Source organism: Schistocerca gregaria, chromosome 2 (genome assembly GCF_023897955.1).
Source record: "Schistocerca gregaria isolate iqSchGreg1 chromosome 2, iqSchGreg1.2, whole genome shotgun sequence".
NCBI lineage: Eukaryota > Metazoa > Arthropoda > Insecta > Orthoptera > Acrididae > Schistocerca > Schistocerca gregaria.
Window position 1 is genome coordinate 347,772,431 of NC_064921.1, and position 18,019 is coordinate 347,790,449.

Consider the following 18,019-nt stretch of genomic DNA (forward strand, 5'->3'; position numbering starts at 1 on the left):
AGCGTCAGTGGCTGGAGGCAGTGCAATATGGACGCGTCCCCCAGCAGGGAGGGGCCGCCAGAAATCTGCCACTTGAGCCACGCTCCCAGTGTGCACATCTTGGGGCGCTTTTAGATGGAAGGACGTACCTCCAGATGCAGATGCGGCTCGCTTTACATTGAATCTTACGGGTACCAGCCAAGAGAGGCGCAGAGATTCATTTACGGCTCCCTTTAGCAGCCGTGTAAGTTGCCTAGTGAAGCTCCGCTAGAAACTTTACACTGACTAAAATGTGACTCTTGCACATTTAAGCATTCCTTTTAACGTTCCACTACTTTCGCAGACAGTTTAAACTTTCTATCTTCACGCCCCCCCCCCCCCTCCTCGATGCCTCTATGCTGCTGCATGTTGCACCGAACCGAAGGCAAGTCTAGATTCGTGCTTGGAAGCACATACGATGATTAAGACGGTACAAGAATGTTTCGAATCAATGCCGAAGCCTTCATTCACAGGTGTGCTCTGTAACGGTGATGGAGTCTGCAGCTGTGCGCGTCACTGCCCACGGGGCGCACTCTCAAAGAGATTTCCAGAAGAATCCATATAGAGTAAGGCAAGTTGGTGCAAAGAGCGAACTACTGTTTTAACTGAGAATATAAACTCAGGCCACTTATTTTTGTCTTCAGGAGTGAAGAAACAGACATGAAGAACACAACAGAAACAGACATGACATATCAATAAGCGAAACATCCCGTACAAGAATGTAAGCTGGAGACAAGGATAAAGGAAGTAAAATAAAACGAAAACTGTGCGTTGACGGTACTGCAGAGAAAGAAAATTCCTTGTCAGCACGAAGAAGAGTTCCACTGGGAACGTTTACGTACCGAAAATACAGTTTTTGGACATACTTCGATTCACCAGTGCCATGGAATCTTACTATAGACAATAACCTCTCTAAGAAATAATTGCTTTCTTCATCACACTGTCGATCTACGTTAGTTTCTGTTGCACGATGTCCAGTTGTAATCGATAATTATCTTCGCTTATCGTCAATTAATTTCGAAACGAATACTTGTCCTCTAAAATAAGTTATCTTCGAAGAAATGTCCATTGTCCCCTTTATTCCAGTCTCCTTATCCATCTTCTTATTCATTTTTTCGCCCGAAATGTTAATCTGCACGTTGTCGTATTCACTGCCACGGTATGCAATGCAGCAGACGCAGAAAAAGCAAGAAATATTGATTTACATTCACCACCAGATGGCATGATAGCTTTCCCTCTATTCATACAGTTGGGTCTATTTATGTGCGTTTCTTAACGCGTCTAGGCACACACGACTCCCCCCACCCTCACCGTCCTTGCTTCAGCGTGTGCTTTGTTGTCCACGAAGGAGCCTCATGCTGCCATAGTTTCGGTACACGTTGTCAAGTGAGCAGCTGCATTATTTCTGTCCACTATTTATTATTAGTGTGCGGCAGGGATATGACCTGCAAACGTTCAGTGTGACCAACGTAAGGATCGCAAGAAAAAATCATTTGTTTTATAAATATTGATTTTATTTAATAAATGATATGTTATTTTTCATTGTTTAATTTCAAATACTCTATGGATTTCTCAATTACCTCATTTCTGTCGTAGCCAAGCGCAAAATTGCTTCGACATTGATACTGGTCCACCAGTTCCTTCTTTTTGCTTTACTAACATTCATTGTGAGCGTAAAGAGTTTGCTCGCAACAGCATGTTCAATAAAACGTATGACGCACCGTCTCTCTCTCTCTCTCTCTCTCTCTCTCTCTCTCTCTCTCTCTCTCTCTCTCTCTCCCCCCCCCCCCCCCCCTGCCCTCTTAGAAACACATGCACACGCACACACATTCAGAAATTCGTCTGTGAAATAGAAGGAGCTGCGAAGCAAATATGCTTTCAGTTTGTGTTTGAAACTAATTTTCTCGTCTGTTGAATTCTGCTTCATCACAGGGTAGGTAATCGAAGATTTTTGTGTCTGAGTAATTCACACATTTCTGTACCATACTAAGTCTGAGTGGATTGTGTGGATAGTGTAAATAATTTCTCCTTAAAGTATTATGTTTATGAATATTGCTGTTGTTTTCCACTGTATTTTCTTGTTGACATCCAGCCTCATAAGGGAGTAAATGTGCTTTGGAACTGCTGTCAGTACGCCCAACTTATTAAAGATCTGTCTACAAGAGGTCCTAATGTGAACACCACGGATTATCCTTTTTAAAGGCTTCTGTGCAACAAAGACTTTCTGCGTGAATGTGAAGTTACCCAAGAATACGATAGCGTAAGACAATCAATGAAAGTAGGAAGAGTAAGTCAATTTTTGGAAATTTTCATTAGCAAAATCTGATATTTTCTTCAGCGTATAAACTGCAGAACATAGGAGTTCAGTAAGATCTGTATCATGTAATTTCCAGTTCAGGTTCTTATCAATATAAACATCCAATAATTTTGAATATTCTCTTCCATTACTGATTTAGTCTCATGGGTTATTTCTAATCGCTTAGTCAGGTCTCGTGCAGTTCCGAATTATACGTGTGGTATTTTATCTACACTCAATGACAGTCCGTTTGTAAAGAAGTATTTAAATTTCAGAGAAGTATTATTTTCATTTTAAAGCTTTGAAATTACTCCTTTAGACTCGCATCGCCAGCAAAGAGAACTTTTTTTTGTCTCGAATATACGATGTAACATCATTTCTGTACAACACGAGCAAGAGTGGGATCATTATTGATCTTTGTGGTAAAGCTGTAGTGATCATTTCTCATTCTGAAGATTCTGTTTCATTGCATATATCACTGATTTTCTTAATGCAACACTCTGAGTTAGATACAATGAAAACCATTTACCTCCAAGATCTCTGATATACTGAAAGGTAGATGAGAAACTTGTCAATTATTAGCTAATATTCAGATGTACATTCAATAAAAAGTCTTTCTGTATTAGAACAGTAATGAAAAAATCTCTTTTCCAAAAATAAACCTCTTCCAGTAAAAGGACGAATCACACTCATGGACAAACCGAGTTTCTCATGTAAACGAACAACACACTTGGCGTATCGGTCTTTGTGGTTTCCGACACTGGGCATGGGCTACGCAAATCAAATGATTTGTTCAAAACTTTCTTCCTGAAGGCAGTTCAGCCTTCTTGAACAGGACTTGTGGGACTTGGCTCTTAGCTCTGAACACGAACTACTGGAAACTCACTGGCTCAATGCGCTCAGATGCACACCCTCCTGTGTTATAAGGATAGCAGTACTTTCAGACTGCATGCTATGACTTACCCCTCGCTGCTTCTACTCTCCGAGTCCCAGTGACGCTACAACGATGAACAATTCCTCCCTTCTGATTTCTGGAACGAAGTCTATCCCTTACCCATACCAGCCAATGCATGTTCCAACTAGTTTGACACCAACACCCCACCCAATCTATCCTTCTTCAAAAAGTAAGACTCATACAGACGCATACGCATACGCATACACACACACACACACACACACACACACACACACACACACACACACACACACACACACACAAAAGCCTCCTACAAAAAATACCTGCACCAGTGTTATTTCCGTCACTATTCCTATCCTACATATACCAGAAGCACTCTTTGTATCATACCCACACGTCATGAAACAATGCACATCGTCAGCATATGAAACATATAGTCATTACCGTTTCTTGGTATTTTATAAAGATATGTCTTCTTAAAATCAATCTCTGAAAATTGACATATTAGTCTGCTACCCGCCCAGACTCTCCAGTACAGGCTGAGCTTGCGAAATGACAACCAATCGACCAACAGTATCATACAGTAACTGCGACTTTGAATGTAGGAGTGTATACATTGTGATCGGAAACAGTCTGAAAAGTTTGTAATGGTATTACATTGGAGATCGTGCTGAGAAATAACTGTCAAGAAAAAAAATCTATAAGTTGCGCTGTTTCCGAGTCATTTAGAATTGACGTTAACATATCAAGCCGTTTTGCGCGCAGAATCAACCATCTGCGCGCACCAAAATGCGGTAATGCACAGACAACTGTGGATCCGTGAGCTACTACCCACTCAAATGCTTAAAATTGTGTCTTTTTCTGAAGTGATAAATTTAACCTAGGCGAGAAAAAGCTAACTTCAATGCTAAATAACTCGGAAGCGGCACAATGGATGGAAACTTTTCCTTAACAATTATATCACAGCACAACAACAGCGAGTAGCAAAAATTCAGAGTTGGACAGGAGAATACGGGCCCTTTGTCACAAACTGGGACGTATTACAGATAGCGTACTACACAGGTGCCAGGGAAGATATTTTCCGAAGATATGACATGTTTCTGAATTACAACGATGTAGCGCTGTAGTTGGAAATGTCTGGCTACAGTGTTCAAAGATAAGTGCTTACTACACCGACATAAAAAGAAATTAGTACACCTGGAAAGACAACGTCGATTTTGATCCGATGGCGTTGAATGCCACTTAGTCGACAGTAGAGGAACTGATAATGGTTTCAACGTCGTCCGCCAACAGATAGCACAGCGGTATAGCTACCAGAGCACTATCTGTGTCTACCTTTTAACCGGGAATGCTCACAGCCATAAGGCTCAATGTGATGTAAACGTGTCAAGGAGGCAAGCAGGCAGGCAGGCATCCATGCCACTGGTGCGCACTCGTGATTCATACAGCCAGCTGAACGTATTTGAAAGGGGTCAAACTGGTGCCTTCCGATTGGCGGAATGGTCATTTTGGAGAATTGACACACAAGGTGGACGTACTTCCTCAAATGTGCAACAACGCTGCTCTCAGTGGTCACTTGAACATTCTCACAGCCACAGACGAGGTTCTGGAGGTCCACTCAGCACAGACGCCCTCCAGGATCGTCGTATTATATAGGCAGCAGTGGCGGATCGTACAACTACCACAGCACAGGTAAGAGAGCTTGTCAGCCCAGACATGTCAACAAGGATTGTTCCAAAACGGTTATTAGCAGTAGGACTACGGGCATGCACACATCTAGCGCGTCCTCCATTCACGCCACAACATCGACATGCAAGGCTCTACTCGTGCCGACAGAGAATCACTTGGAAGAATGAATGGCGCGCCGTGGTCTTCAGTGACGAAGTCAGATTCTGCTGCACAGCTGTGATGGTAGTACGACATAAATGTCGTGACCACTGTGTGATCTGGGATGCGATTTGCTACAACTCTCGTTCACCTTTGGTGTTTCTGAAGGGGACAAAATGGTTCAAATGGCTCTGAGCACTATGGAACTTAACATCTGAGGTCATCAGTCCCCTAGAACTTAGAATTACTTAAACCTAACTAACCTAAGGACATCACACACATCCATGCCCGAGGCAGGATTCGAACCTGCGACCGTAGCAGTCGCGCGGTTCCAGACTGAAGTGCCTAAAACCGCTAGGCCACACCTTCCGGGCTCTGGAAGGGACACTAGCCAATGTTCGGTACGTGTAGAATGTTGTTATCACCGGTCTTTTGCCGTTCTTGCAGCAGGAAAGTGAGGCGTTGTTCCAAAATGGTAGTGCTCGCGAACATACTGCCCGTGAAATTAAACATGTGCTGCAAGAGGTGCAGCAACTTTTCTGGATTCTAGCACGTGTGGCATATGATGGGATATGAAGGGCCTCGTACGACTCGTCAGCCAACAACTCTTACAGAACTACATGAACAGATCGAGAGGCATGGCGTAACTTTTCCCGACACAGTATTCGCCGTCTGTACGATGTACTGGATGCCAATCAGCGGCTGCATTGCCGCCCGTGGAGCTACACCACGTACTGATACGGGTGCTCCAGCATGGGTCAATAGATGGTACCTCGCGGTTGTGCTGTTGATCTTTAAATATACTTCATATACTTAGTATACTCTATATGCATTGTTGCAACAATAAATCTTGAGTGAAGTGGTTGTTGCTTGGTTTGCGGGAGAGGACCAAACAGCGAGCTCATCGGTCCCATAGGACCAGGGAAGGATGAGGAAGGAAGTCGGCCGTGCTCTTCCAAAGCTCTCATCCAGGCATTTGCCGGAAGAGATTAAGGGAAATCACGGAAAACCTAAATCAGGATGGCCGAACGCGTCCTCCCGAATGCGAAAATTTGGAAATTTCTTCTAAGTTCCTACGGGACCATACTGTTTACGTCATCGGTCCTAAGCTTACTGACTGCTTAATCAAACTAACTTACGCTAATGACAACACACACACACACACACACACACACACACACACACAGATGCCCAAGGGAGGACTCGAACCTCTGACGGGGGAAGCCGCGTGAACCGTTGCAAGGCATCTCAGAACTCATGGCTTCCCCGCTTGGCTCCCAAATGAGACTCCATTGTGCCAACCACCTTGAGTGAACTGGGAATCTCTAGAAAGGTGTACAAATTTTTCTTTCGGCAGGTATTACGTCCAAAAAAGTTAATTATAAAGTAAATCAGTCCGTGCGAGACAGTGCACTACACTAACATGCTCAAAAAAGCCGCACACGAAAATACAATTTTTCAGGAGGTCAACAGATCACACAAATAATGGGTCATTTATTTGGGATAATCCTTGACCTAGTGACAATTTACATGCCAATCGGCAGAACGATTATACTGTAGCTGTCCTATAGCGCAGGATCAAAATTTAAACAGTACATACTTCCTCCAGCTCACGCAAATTTAGCAAATCGCTTAATTCTTTTGCATTAGGTAAGATATTGTGTGGGCTTAAGCGGCTTGTAAAAGCACCATTTATTCAAGAGAGCTTCCTGAGAAAACCTCGAAAAATACTGAATTTTTGATACAAAATTACTAACTCTGAAGATGGTCACTTGTATAATTTCTATTCATGGCATATCTTCGAAACTTTTACCATATGTTCTTAAGATGATATTCTCTGAGAACTTCAAAACTTTTCTCAACATTATTGCACGTTACTGAGATCCGCAGCTCCGAATTTACCTCACATATGCATGTAAAATACGTACGTAATACCCTGTGTGAAGCGTAAATGTAGTTTTAGCTGACGTAGTGAACACAGAGTAAGGATTCTAGAGTCACCGAAAGAGTTCTGAGGTCATAAAACTATGGTTTTAGTCAGCATTTTTTCACCAATACAACTTCATGACGCGCTGTCTCTGTAGAATGGGCACTTCATACCTACACAAATACGCCAAAAATGGTACTTCAGTGACAAAAATGTGCCTGAAAAGAACTTAAAATGACTGCCAAAAATTACGTCGAGCTGGAAAGACTAATACAGATTTCTGATAACATATAAAATGTCGATGTACCTGACTTACTAGATAGGTTTCATACAAGCAGCACACCCTGCTGCCGCTGGGAGAAGAAGGGAACCAGCGGAAAAATGATCCTGTCGGAGCACAGAAAAGGCGAATATGTTCCTCTTTAAATGACTCTGACAGAAAAGTGGGGCACTAGCTCCCTCATTCTGCCTTCCTCACTAGTTTGTCATGCGAATATATTCGCGCTTCGCATTCGCGCTTTTTATCGTGAAAGAGAGCAGCAGAGAGACAGTGACAGTGGAAAAGAGAAGAAATATTGCCAGTGGGAGAGAAAGAGAGAACAGACACTGATGGCATGAGAAAGAAGGTGGGATTGAAAGAGAAAGAGAGGTGGAAAAGACATAGCAGTTGGAGCCAAAGAGAGAGGAGATATTGATAGTCAGTGAGAGACGGTGGAAATGAAAGGGAAAGAGAGATTGATGGAGGCAGAAGCAGTGTGAGCAAAAGAGAGAAGATACATTGGAAATGAGATGAGTGGAGGCAATACATGTACTTCGGTTCTGGACTCTCCCAGTCTGGCGAACTTCAACACTTATGTTTACTGGAGGGCGCATTTGGGGCCGAAATTTTAAACACGTTGGTTGGTATAGGGGAAAAAGTAGGGTGGACCCATCACAATTCAAAGCTACCGAAGTATGGTGGAGACAGTGTAACAGGACGTGCATTAATTATGTGAGCTCAAAATGTGAGGGTCCGACAAAGTCTCACCTATATCTCAGGAATTCTCATTTCGAAAGGGGTATGGAGGGGAGGGGGGGGGGATGGGCAATGAAAATCTCGCGTCAAGGTTTTAGTTTAGAGAAGATATATTGTTATAAAGGATGAAATTTCTTCATTTTACATGATTAATCACGAGCACACACTTTTTTAAAGTGTCCCATAGTCTTTATGACTTCTCTGAACCGAACTGAACGCTTTGCACTTGTCCATGCCCTACATTTCCCGATTTGAACCAAGTTCGCACATGTAGTGAATTTCATTCGGGAAGTTCTTTGCCGCGCCGGTCTAAATCGTTGAGTATCATTCAGTCACTCAGTCGGATATTGTACAAAGCGTACAAAGCCGATGTTACCGTGTTAAACTTGAATTTGTGTCAAATCTTTTACAATGTGTGTGTAAAGTTGGACGCCGACAAGTTGAAACACACGTGCTAGCAAGAAATTAAGCTAACCTGAAGTTCACTGACAAGAATTCTCTCAGTAATCATATACTGTAAATCAAGAGACTTAAAAGCTGTACAAACATACGGTTCAAAGGATGTTACAATCAACACCGCCTTTGATCTATAAATAAAGTATGAGTCCAATGACATTTAATGCATATATAATATACTAATAAAAAATCAATTCCTTACGGGTCCATCAAAACGGCTAATACCATTTCCGTGGAGCCTTTTTGTCCGTCTCTCTGTCCGTCCGAGTACTACCCAAAGCTGGCTTGTTTAAAATAAATTGTTTTCAATCTCTCTTTCACTCATTTTATAAATAAAACATAGTTGTAAAGTGTTTTAGTCAATGTTAAAAACAAATTTTTAAAAAACATTTTTTACCTCTTTTTATCCGACCACTGGGTAGACCTCACGTGAAGGTTACGGGAGGGGGGAGTGAAGCCACATTTCGCAAAATCTTTTCAAGGGGACAAGGCGGGACCAAATTTTAAAGAAAACCTCTCATGTAATTAGTGGACGTCCACTAGGTGAAGAGAGGAGGTAGTGGCAATGGAATGTAGTGTAAATCAATGAGAGAAAAAGAAAACAAAGGGAGAGAGACATATGTAGACTGTGGCAGTGAGACGGAGATGGTGAGTATGAGGGCATAGCTACAAAGACTGGGAAAGAGATTTATAACGTTCTGTGTTAAAAGCGCGAATGTGTTCTTGAACTGAACCGTTCATCTGCACCAGTCAGCGAGGCCGATATCTGCAAAGACAGCCATTAACTGCTTGCCTCCCCGGCGTGTGCTCTGGCGCGGCGCTACTTCGTCTGCCCGAGTGGTGACGACATGACTCTGCCCCGCTCAATCCGCTTAGTGCTGTGACATGGCCGTGACTTCGAAGTCCACCACGTGCTTAGTTCAGCAGCCCCTCTGCATTCCAGGACCCGCGACCATTCCGGACCGATAACTACAACAACACAATTGCTGTACCCGGCGGAATAAATAAACGAATGTGAACTCTACTTCTGTGATTTCTCAGCGGATATCTACACGGCACCATGAATCCGCGGCCCTGCAAATCACTCGCAGCATTAACACAGCCTGTGTAAGATCTCTATAAAAAGTTGACTGGGTGTGATAAAACTTAATACATTGATTTCCAAAACTTTCTACTCGTGTAAAGTGTGATAAATGGTTTACACAAGAAGAGAATAGAGGCGTTCGCAATGTGGTGCCACAGAAGAATGCTGAAGATTATATGGGTAGATCACATAACTAATGAGGAGGTATTGAATATAAAAATTTGTGGCACAACTTCACAAGAAGAAGGGATCGGTTGGTAGGACATGTTCTGAGGCATCAAGGGATCATCAATTTAGTACTGGAGGGCAGCGTGGAGAGTAAAAATCGCAGAGGGAAACCAAGAGATGAATACACTAAGCAGATTCATAACGATGTAGGTTTCAGTAGGTACTGGGAGATGAAGAAGCTTGCACAGGAAAGAGTAGCATAGAGAACTGCGTCAAACCAGTCTCTGGACTGTAGACCACAACAACAAACAACAACGTGTAGTTTAGATATCGCAATGATTAGCTGAGTCAAACAGACTGTTGGTTGGCCCTGTGTTGCGCTTGTGAACAGTGTTGCCAAATGAAACGTCACACTTAATGAAATACAAAATTTGAGATAAAGGAAACGAATCTAATTAAATGCCAGAAGAAACTAAGTGTGTGCTAAAAAAAACTATATAACTTAAATTGAGTACCGAAGTAAATTACGGACGATGCATAATATGAAATGGAATGTTCGACTTGGAATACCCACGAAAATAAATTAATGCTCTACTCGGAAAAAATTAACTGTTTGAAATTTGCAACACTCTTCATTGAAGATTAATTTGCTTGCTAGCACGACATCTGACAATCCTGACTCCACACTGCTTGCAAGAAAATGCAAAGTGAGATATACCCTGAAATGAAAATGACTTACCTGTTTTTTGTCTGAAATACTGACATTCACTAAAGCGAATACAAGCCAGCAGATGCAGCAACTAAAGGAAAATAAAGCACTGACAACTAAAAACTACTCACTACTAATTTTTTTTCTTTTTCTTTTTTGGTTAGAAACAACCTGTCACTTCCTGTGGCATAAAGTGCACTACACACTATAGAAAATATTCAAAACTTCACCTCCAGTCATGGAAGTGGAGATTACTGTAAAGAAAACCGTACTCGAAAAATCGAACTCCGATTATTGACAAACAGCCTGCACAACATACGAAGATGCTAACAATTACAAAATTCTCTCATAACAAAATTTACCAACTTTTCAAACAGTTGCGTTAACTGCAACATAATGAAAAAAAAGCAGATGAAATTAATACTAAACCAGTATGTTATGAGTTATCTAAAAGACCTTCCTTCAATTAATAGATCTGACAAACACATTTCATTCTTGCAAATGCATTGGTTACCTTAAAAAATTCCTCCAAAAATCGTCTCCATCAAAAGAAACGATCATACCCTTTTGCAAACAAGTCTTCATCTTCGTAATAAAGTATTTCAGATTTTTTTTCAGATTAACATACATCAAGTCTTCTTTTTTAAAAACTCGACTGCTCGCTACTATCCCTTAAATAAGAATGTCCCAGCGTTGCACAACTGACTGACTAGCAAGTCAACCACATATAAAGCTAAACAAGGAGTCATGCAGTGCGTTCATTCATCCTTGTCCAAGTACAGTAAAGGAAAATTATTTACAACGGCATAAAACAGACATAACCTTACGCCTGTAGCGTGGTACCTAATTACAGAGTCATACTGAACCCCACTACACCGCCGTGAAAGAGACGTGGAACCAACTCCTCGTACATGGAAAATGTTTTCTCATTTCCCTCGTAATGCTTGCACTTACTCCTAGGTACTATTTCCGGAAGAAAGCAAGTATCCGGTCGGTTTAATGGCTATTTATTTCGAGATACTCTTCGAAGAACTATACACTAATTTTAAACGGCTACTGTCAGGTATTTAACATCTGCTTGAAAAAGATGCTTCAGCGACAATTTTTATTTAGTTTTTCAGTCAGCTACACACCAATGTGGCCTAAAATGTATAACTTTACAATCACAGCACACCGTTTTTAGTTCATATTCTGACGCCCGCAGTTTTCGAATAAAAGTCACCTACACCACATCGTTCACACGGTATCCTAACAGCGCACACGCCTCCGTAGAAAAAAGATTTATGCTGACAGTTTAAAACATATTCAAAAACATTGCCACGTGTTTTTATAACAATGGTGGTGTCGTTATACTTGGGGTATAGTGGAGCATTTCGGTACTGTATTTCCCATCCTGACGTATCTCCGTTTGTGTGATAATCCTCTGTCTAGAATAGCATGTTGGAAACCGATTCTTGTCAACCTTCAGCGCAACCACAATATGAAAATTTAAATCATGTAGTTGTAGTTGTTCTGAATCAAATATCTTTTCAAAACTAAGGAATCGTCTCGTTGTCTACATCAGGGACATCTTGAGTGTTTAAAAGCACGGAAACAATTTTCGAGTTATTGCTAAGCTGAAAATCCATGCCCACTGTAACGAGATAGTGCGCTCTACTCAAGACAAGGTATTACGATCGACATTAAAAGATGTCCTCTATTCCAGCTGTGATGCAACAACATCAACGACAAGATCCAATGATGCACTTACAACATCGAAACCAGTCATATAGTTAACTATCTTAGCGCCCGCGCTGCGCTCGTAGAGATTGTCCGACCTGAAGAGATTTTTCGTTCTTGTTTTTATTTAATCCAATTTTTAAGTTGTTCACAAATTGCAACACCATCTAAGCTTTCCATGCCAATTAGGACTATACAAGCATCATATTTTCCGAATGTACTTCTAACCAAAAGGCGATTCGTGTAGCTCGAGTCCAGACTTCTTGTTAATCACGCCTTTTGGGTCGCTGGAAATATTTCTATAGCATCTCTCACCCATAACAAATATTTCTTTATATTTAATCGAGAAGTGAAATACCAATCTCCATAATTTAAGCTTTAAAATTTTTTTAATGTAACGAAACATTTTCTTAAAAGTCCTCAGCTCGTGGTCTAGTGGCTATCGCTACTGCCTCTGGATCAAGGGGTCCCGGTTTCGATTCCAGGCCGGATTGGGGATTTTCTCTGGATCGGGTCTGAATGTCTGTGTTGTCATCCTCACTTCATCATTATCTTAATCATTCGTGACAGCGGCTAGGTTGATTTGTGTAAAAAATTGGACTATGTAAAAATTGGGACTTTTTACGGGCGCTGATGACCACGCAGTTGAGCGCCCCACAAAACCAAACATCGTTTTCTTGCATGTATTCACCCCTACTGCACTCTCTTAGGTTTAAAATTTCCAGAAACGCTCAAGCAATTTAAAAAAAAATTATAATGAAGAAGTCAAACACAAATTATAACAGACGTAGCCTTAAAGATCCCTTAGTAGCTCTTAAGTAATCATTTATTTTCAAAAAAAATTTCAACCCCTATTTTACCTCCTTAGTAGTAGGATTTCCAAAAATGCTGAAACTTGAAACACGTATTTCTTTATTTCTGACCGAGAAACCAAATACCAATTTTCGTGGATCTAGTTTCAAGATTGCCTTAACATCGACAGTTAAAGGAAAACCTTCATCCCCTATTTATCTCTGTTACTCCAATAGGATTGGAATTTAGAAAAATTCCTTCTTAAGCGACGTCTATAGTATAGGATCCACACCTGCTCCAAGTTTCAAGTTTCTATCCTTAGCGGTTTGGGCTGGGCGTTGTTGAGCCAGTCAGTTTGGACAATGACTTCTATATATAGAGATTGTATGTAATCAGGACTGTTGATTAGATTACAGCAAAAGTTAGATTGGATAGCTGAAAATATCGCCACAAAATACATTACATCGAGTTTCACAAAAAAGATTTTATACTTCCTTTTACGATCCATTCTGCTACTCTACTTGTCAACTAAGCTCTGTACCATTTATTAGACAAACATTTTCTCCGAGAATATGCAGTAAGTTATTGCAAGCAGCTCCGATAATTCATCTGCGGACTGGGTGGAAAAATTTACGCTGGTGCATATAGAATCTCGAGGCGTTGTTTTCTTTGAATATCTTGTCTGTTGTTAGAGAGCGACGATTAAGCTGAGGAAATGCGTTTCGCATATAGTCTGAACTAAAACACTTGATAACAGAAGCCAATATTTTGGTAGTCAGTTTTACTTTTTTTCATTTTCCGTCATCCTTGAATCATATGAACCGAAATTACGTGTGACTCACTATTTTGACATAAAACAAATTTTGCTAATTTAAAATACCACATGATGGGTTCTTCCTGCACAAATGTTTAATTATTATTCCTATTATCACTATTATGGTTTTTAAAACTAATTTCATTTCTTTGCAAAGATTTTGGCTTTATACTTACAGTGTACTTTGAACTCACTACAGGTAGTACTTTCGTAGGACTTATTTAGTCTTTCTTTTATGTTCTATATATTTTTTTAATATTCGGGTATACCACATGGTACACATTTTTAGTGATTGTAATAAACAGTCCCCCTGAACGGCTACTGCCGACCACATGGTCTATTCAGTACCGACTTACATGTATTGCATTCCATGCACGACTGGTAGCTGATGAACGGTGACCCTCTCAGAACTGAGCTAATACATTCGTTAAGATCAATTCGCCAATATTTCCCCATATCCAGGCATAGCCATCCTGCTTAAGACTGCTCCGAGAAAGGAGTGTCGCTCTCTCAGATACTAAATTGAGTTGGCAGCCAGCTGTGTAAAGTATTTCCTGTGAATTTCTATTCATTACAGACACATGTTGCATCGAAGCATCATATTATTGTTATTATTAACATCTCCTTCACAGCAAATAATTTGAAGGATATACTGATGATAATGGTTACACCACGTATCAATATTTGTAAAACCTAGTAATTCTTGTTCAATAAAAGTTTTAGTTATAAATAATTGAGTCGTTGGTCAACGGTTTGATTCTCGTTTTAGATGCAAGAGATTCCGCGTTCAATTTCCGACGTACCCGAGCTTTTTATGAAAAATAATTCCTTGGGAATGATGAACTGATGATGGCTTAATGCGCTGGCCGATAGTGGTAACGCATTCTTTGTTTTTGGTCCAGTCTCGTAAGTGACTGTATACGTTGTACAAAGTACCTATCTCTATATTCTCAGCTAATCGCAGATGATTGAATTTACTAATACTGCCGACACGAGATCATCTCCTCTTTCGCTTTCTAAACTTGGAAACACAAGCTGATATCAGAAGTTCAGGAAAGTTATTCACAAACTCTAATGCTGGACACCACCTGTGTACATAGACAACCGCACCAGTTATGCCTCTTAGTTTAGCTACGATCCATGACTTCGACTGGACAACTATATTCTTGAAGATTTAACAGTTATTGTAGATCTGCTTTTCACTCTCGATTTTCGACACTCTGAAACTGTATCTAAGCTAAGGTGTGGATCTACTTAAAGTTACACTTCTCTGCTGGTCCATCTACTGACATTATATTTCCTAGATTACAAGTAAGAAATACGTAAGCACAAAACAATAGAAACTAGATGAAGATTTCCTTAACAACTAGCTGATAAACGACGAAAACAATGTAACAATCGTCATTACCTCGAACGATTTACACGAACTCGAATGCGTCGCAGAACGTGTCTATATTGCTCGTTACTTTTACCTATATCTTTCTGGATTTTAATGCAGTTGCATATTTCTTATTCATGATCTGTTTTCTTCACACATTCAGCTCTTCATTTTCGGGGACAATCACTTACTGCATATTTTCTCTTTCGGACAGAAATGGACGCCTGGACTTCAGCATTCCTTCAACCACGGCATCAGTTGAGACATGGACTGAGAACTAAAGAACTGCCTCAGTATTTTCGTGGAGTTATTTAGAGAACCCACGGAGTCTGATTTGCGTTTTGTATTAGGAAATAAAGAGTCCACTATTTTACCAACTGTCATACCTCGCTCGTCTACAGTATTACGTTGAGATGCGCAAAGGATATCTTGGAACGCCATTGCAGTCCACATAAAACGTAGATCATCCCTATCTTCCCCTGTGTCAATGTTGCCTGGCTATCTATTCGACCAAAGTTTTACCGATCTCTCGAAATTCTTGGTCTTTTCCCCCAATTGGATCCTTCACCATCTCATTAAATTCGCAACCCTCATTAACTACACTGAACTATCTGCAAAGTAGATTGCAACAGTACTATTGTCCCCCCCCCCCCAATCCTGGATAAGCTACCACACATGTATCAACACATTGCACCATCCCTACACACACACACACACACACACACACACACTACAAGTATATCCTATCCCAAAGGAGCTTCAACCGATATCTCATTCCAGACATTGAAATCCGCTTCGATATTTACCCATCCAGTCAGCTATAACGCATCCTACTTACCCCACTCTACGTCAAGGTTCGCCCTTCCCTCTCCCCTCTCCGTCTTTCCCTGGCAGTTCTCCTCTTCAAACTACGGCCCTGTCCACGTATCAAACTCCTTCCCCTTTATGTTATCCCACTACCCACCTCAACACTGACTTCCTTTTCGATAGATAGTACCTAGCGGCTCCCTTGAGGCTTACAGAACACCCAACACCTAATGTTTCTCCTAGGCAAAAACATATTTTACCCAATGCATCTCCTTCAATGCCTGCCTTTATGAATGTACAGAGTTTCTTTTTAAAGGACGTCAACGTTTCTACAACGTTTTTCGAACATATATTTTGCTTTTTTCGTCCTTTAGTCTTTTTGTGGTAATCAAGAAAAGAATATCAACGGATTTATTTTACACAAATAACATTAAAATTTATCATTTCACAGATTTTAAAAATATTTGTAAATATTTCAGTTTTTAATAAAATTTGACTCACCTTTATGTATATTTTGAAGTTTTAGACTTCGCCTTCGAGGCGAAGGAAATAAATTAGCAACCAAAAAAATAATTACTTGAATGAAAACTAATTTTTAACATATCAGGATTTTCAATCGGGCTAAACAGTATAAATAAATTTCGCCTATCCCCATTCAAATTCCTAACCCCATGCAGATATTGCTGAAAATGTTTGATTGTGAATTTTTAATAGCTATGAAAATACCTGTACAATTTAAAACGAAAAACGTCTGGTTCATGCAACAGATAATAGTAAGGAGGTGCACCAATTAGTAAATAATACTGTAGTAAAGACATAAACTATTCATGCATCAGTTAGGTAGTGCATTAACCCCACACTTAACGCCGGCCACTGTGGTCGAGTGGTTCTAAGTGCTTCAGTACGGTACCGCGCTGCTGCTATGGTCGCAGGTTCGAATCCTGCCTCGGGCACGGATGTGTGTGATGTCCTTAGGACAGTTAGGTTTGAGTAGTTCTAAGTCCAGAGGACTGATGACCTCAAATGTCAAGTCACATAGAGCTTAGAGCCATTTGAACCATGTTTGAACCCACATTTCTTGTTTTAAATCTTAGAAGTATTTTCATATTTGTTAAAAATTCACTATCATAAATTATCATTACTATTTCTACAGTCATAGTGTTTTGAAACTGTATAGGGCTAGCCGGCCGCGGTGGCCGTGCGGTTCTAGGCGCTTCAGTCCGGAATCGCGGGACTGCTACGGTCGCAGGTTTGAATCATGCCTCGGGCATGGATGTGTGTGCTGTCCTTCAGTTAGTTAGGTTTAAGTAGTACTAAGTTCTAGGGACTGATGACCTAAGATGTTAGGTCCCACAGTGCTCAGAGCCATTTGTATAGGGCTAGGAGATATTATTTTATGCTTTTTAGTATGATTTAAAAACTTGGTACACTAAAAATTTATGTTTATTTATATAATAATTTTCTGTCTTTTAGTCGTGTCAGTGTGGGTTTTGAACATGTTGATGAAATTATAAGAGAGACAGGAGTTAAATTTCAAATATATTTCAGTTTCTGTTCATTTACTAATATCTGAAACAGAATAGAATTATACATACCCGCTAATAATACATCAGTCTGTTTAATTGCTGTTTTCTTAAGTATAAAATAAAAAAAACAAGCCAAATTAATTGAATATCAACTTTATGAGAATTTTATTTCATTACTATCGTTATACCTGCAGTTTTGCCTCAGTACACTTATTGGCCACACCTGCTCCTCACCCTTCTCTCTGTCCATCTCTTTCTCCCCCTCTCTCTATCTATTTCTACCTCTCCCTCTCTGTCTGCCCATCTCTTCCTCCCATCTCTCTCTGTCTCCCTCTTCCATTCACCTCTACCTGTCTATCTTCTCCTTCCCCTTGTATTTGTCCCTCTCATCCTCCCCTACCTCACTCTCCACCTCCAAACCTCCTCCTCCACACCCTCTCTTCTCAGCTGTGTGCTTCCACATGTATACCACTTGAAATGCATTCCGGTACTACCTGCAGAATATGCTGATCATACAAGGTAGCCCACATTCAAGTGTTACCAACTTTTTTCACCCCACCCCTACCG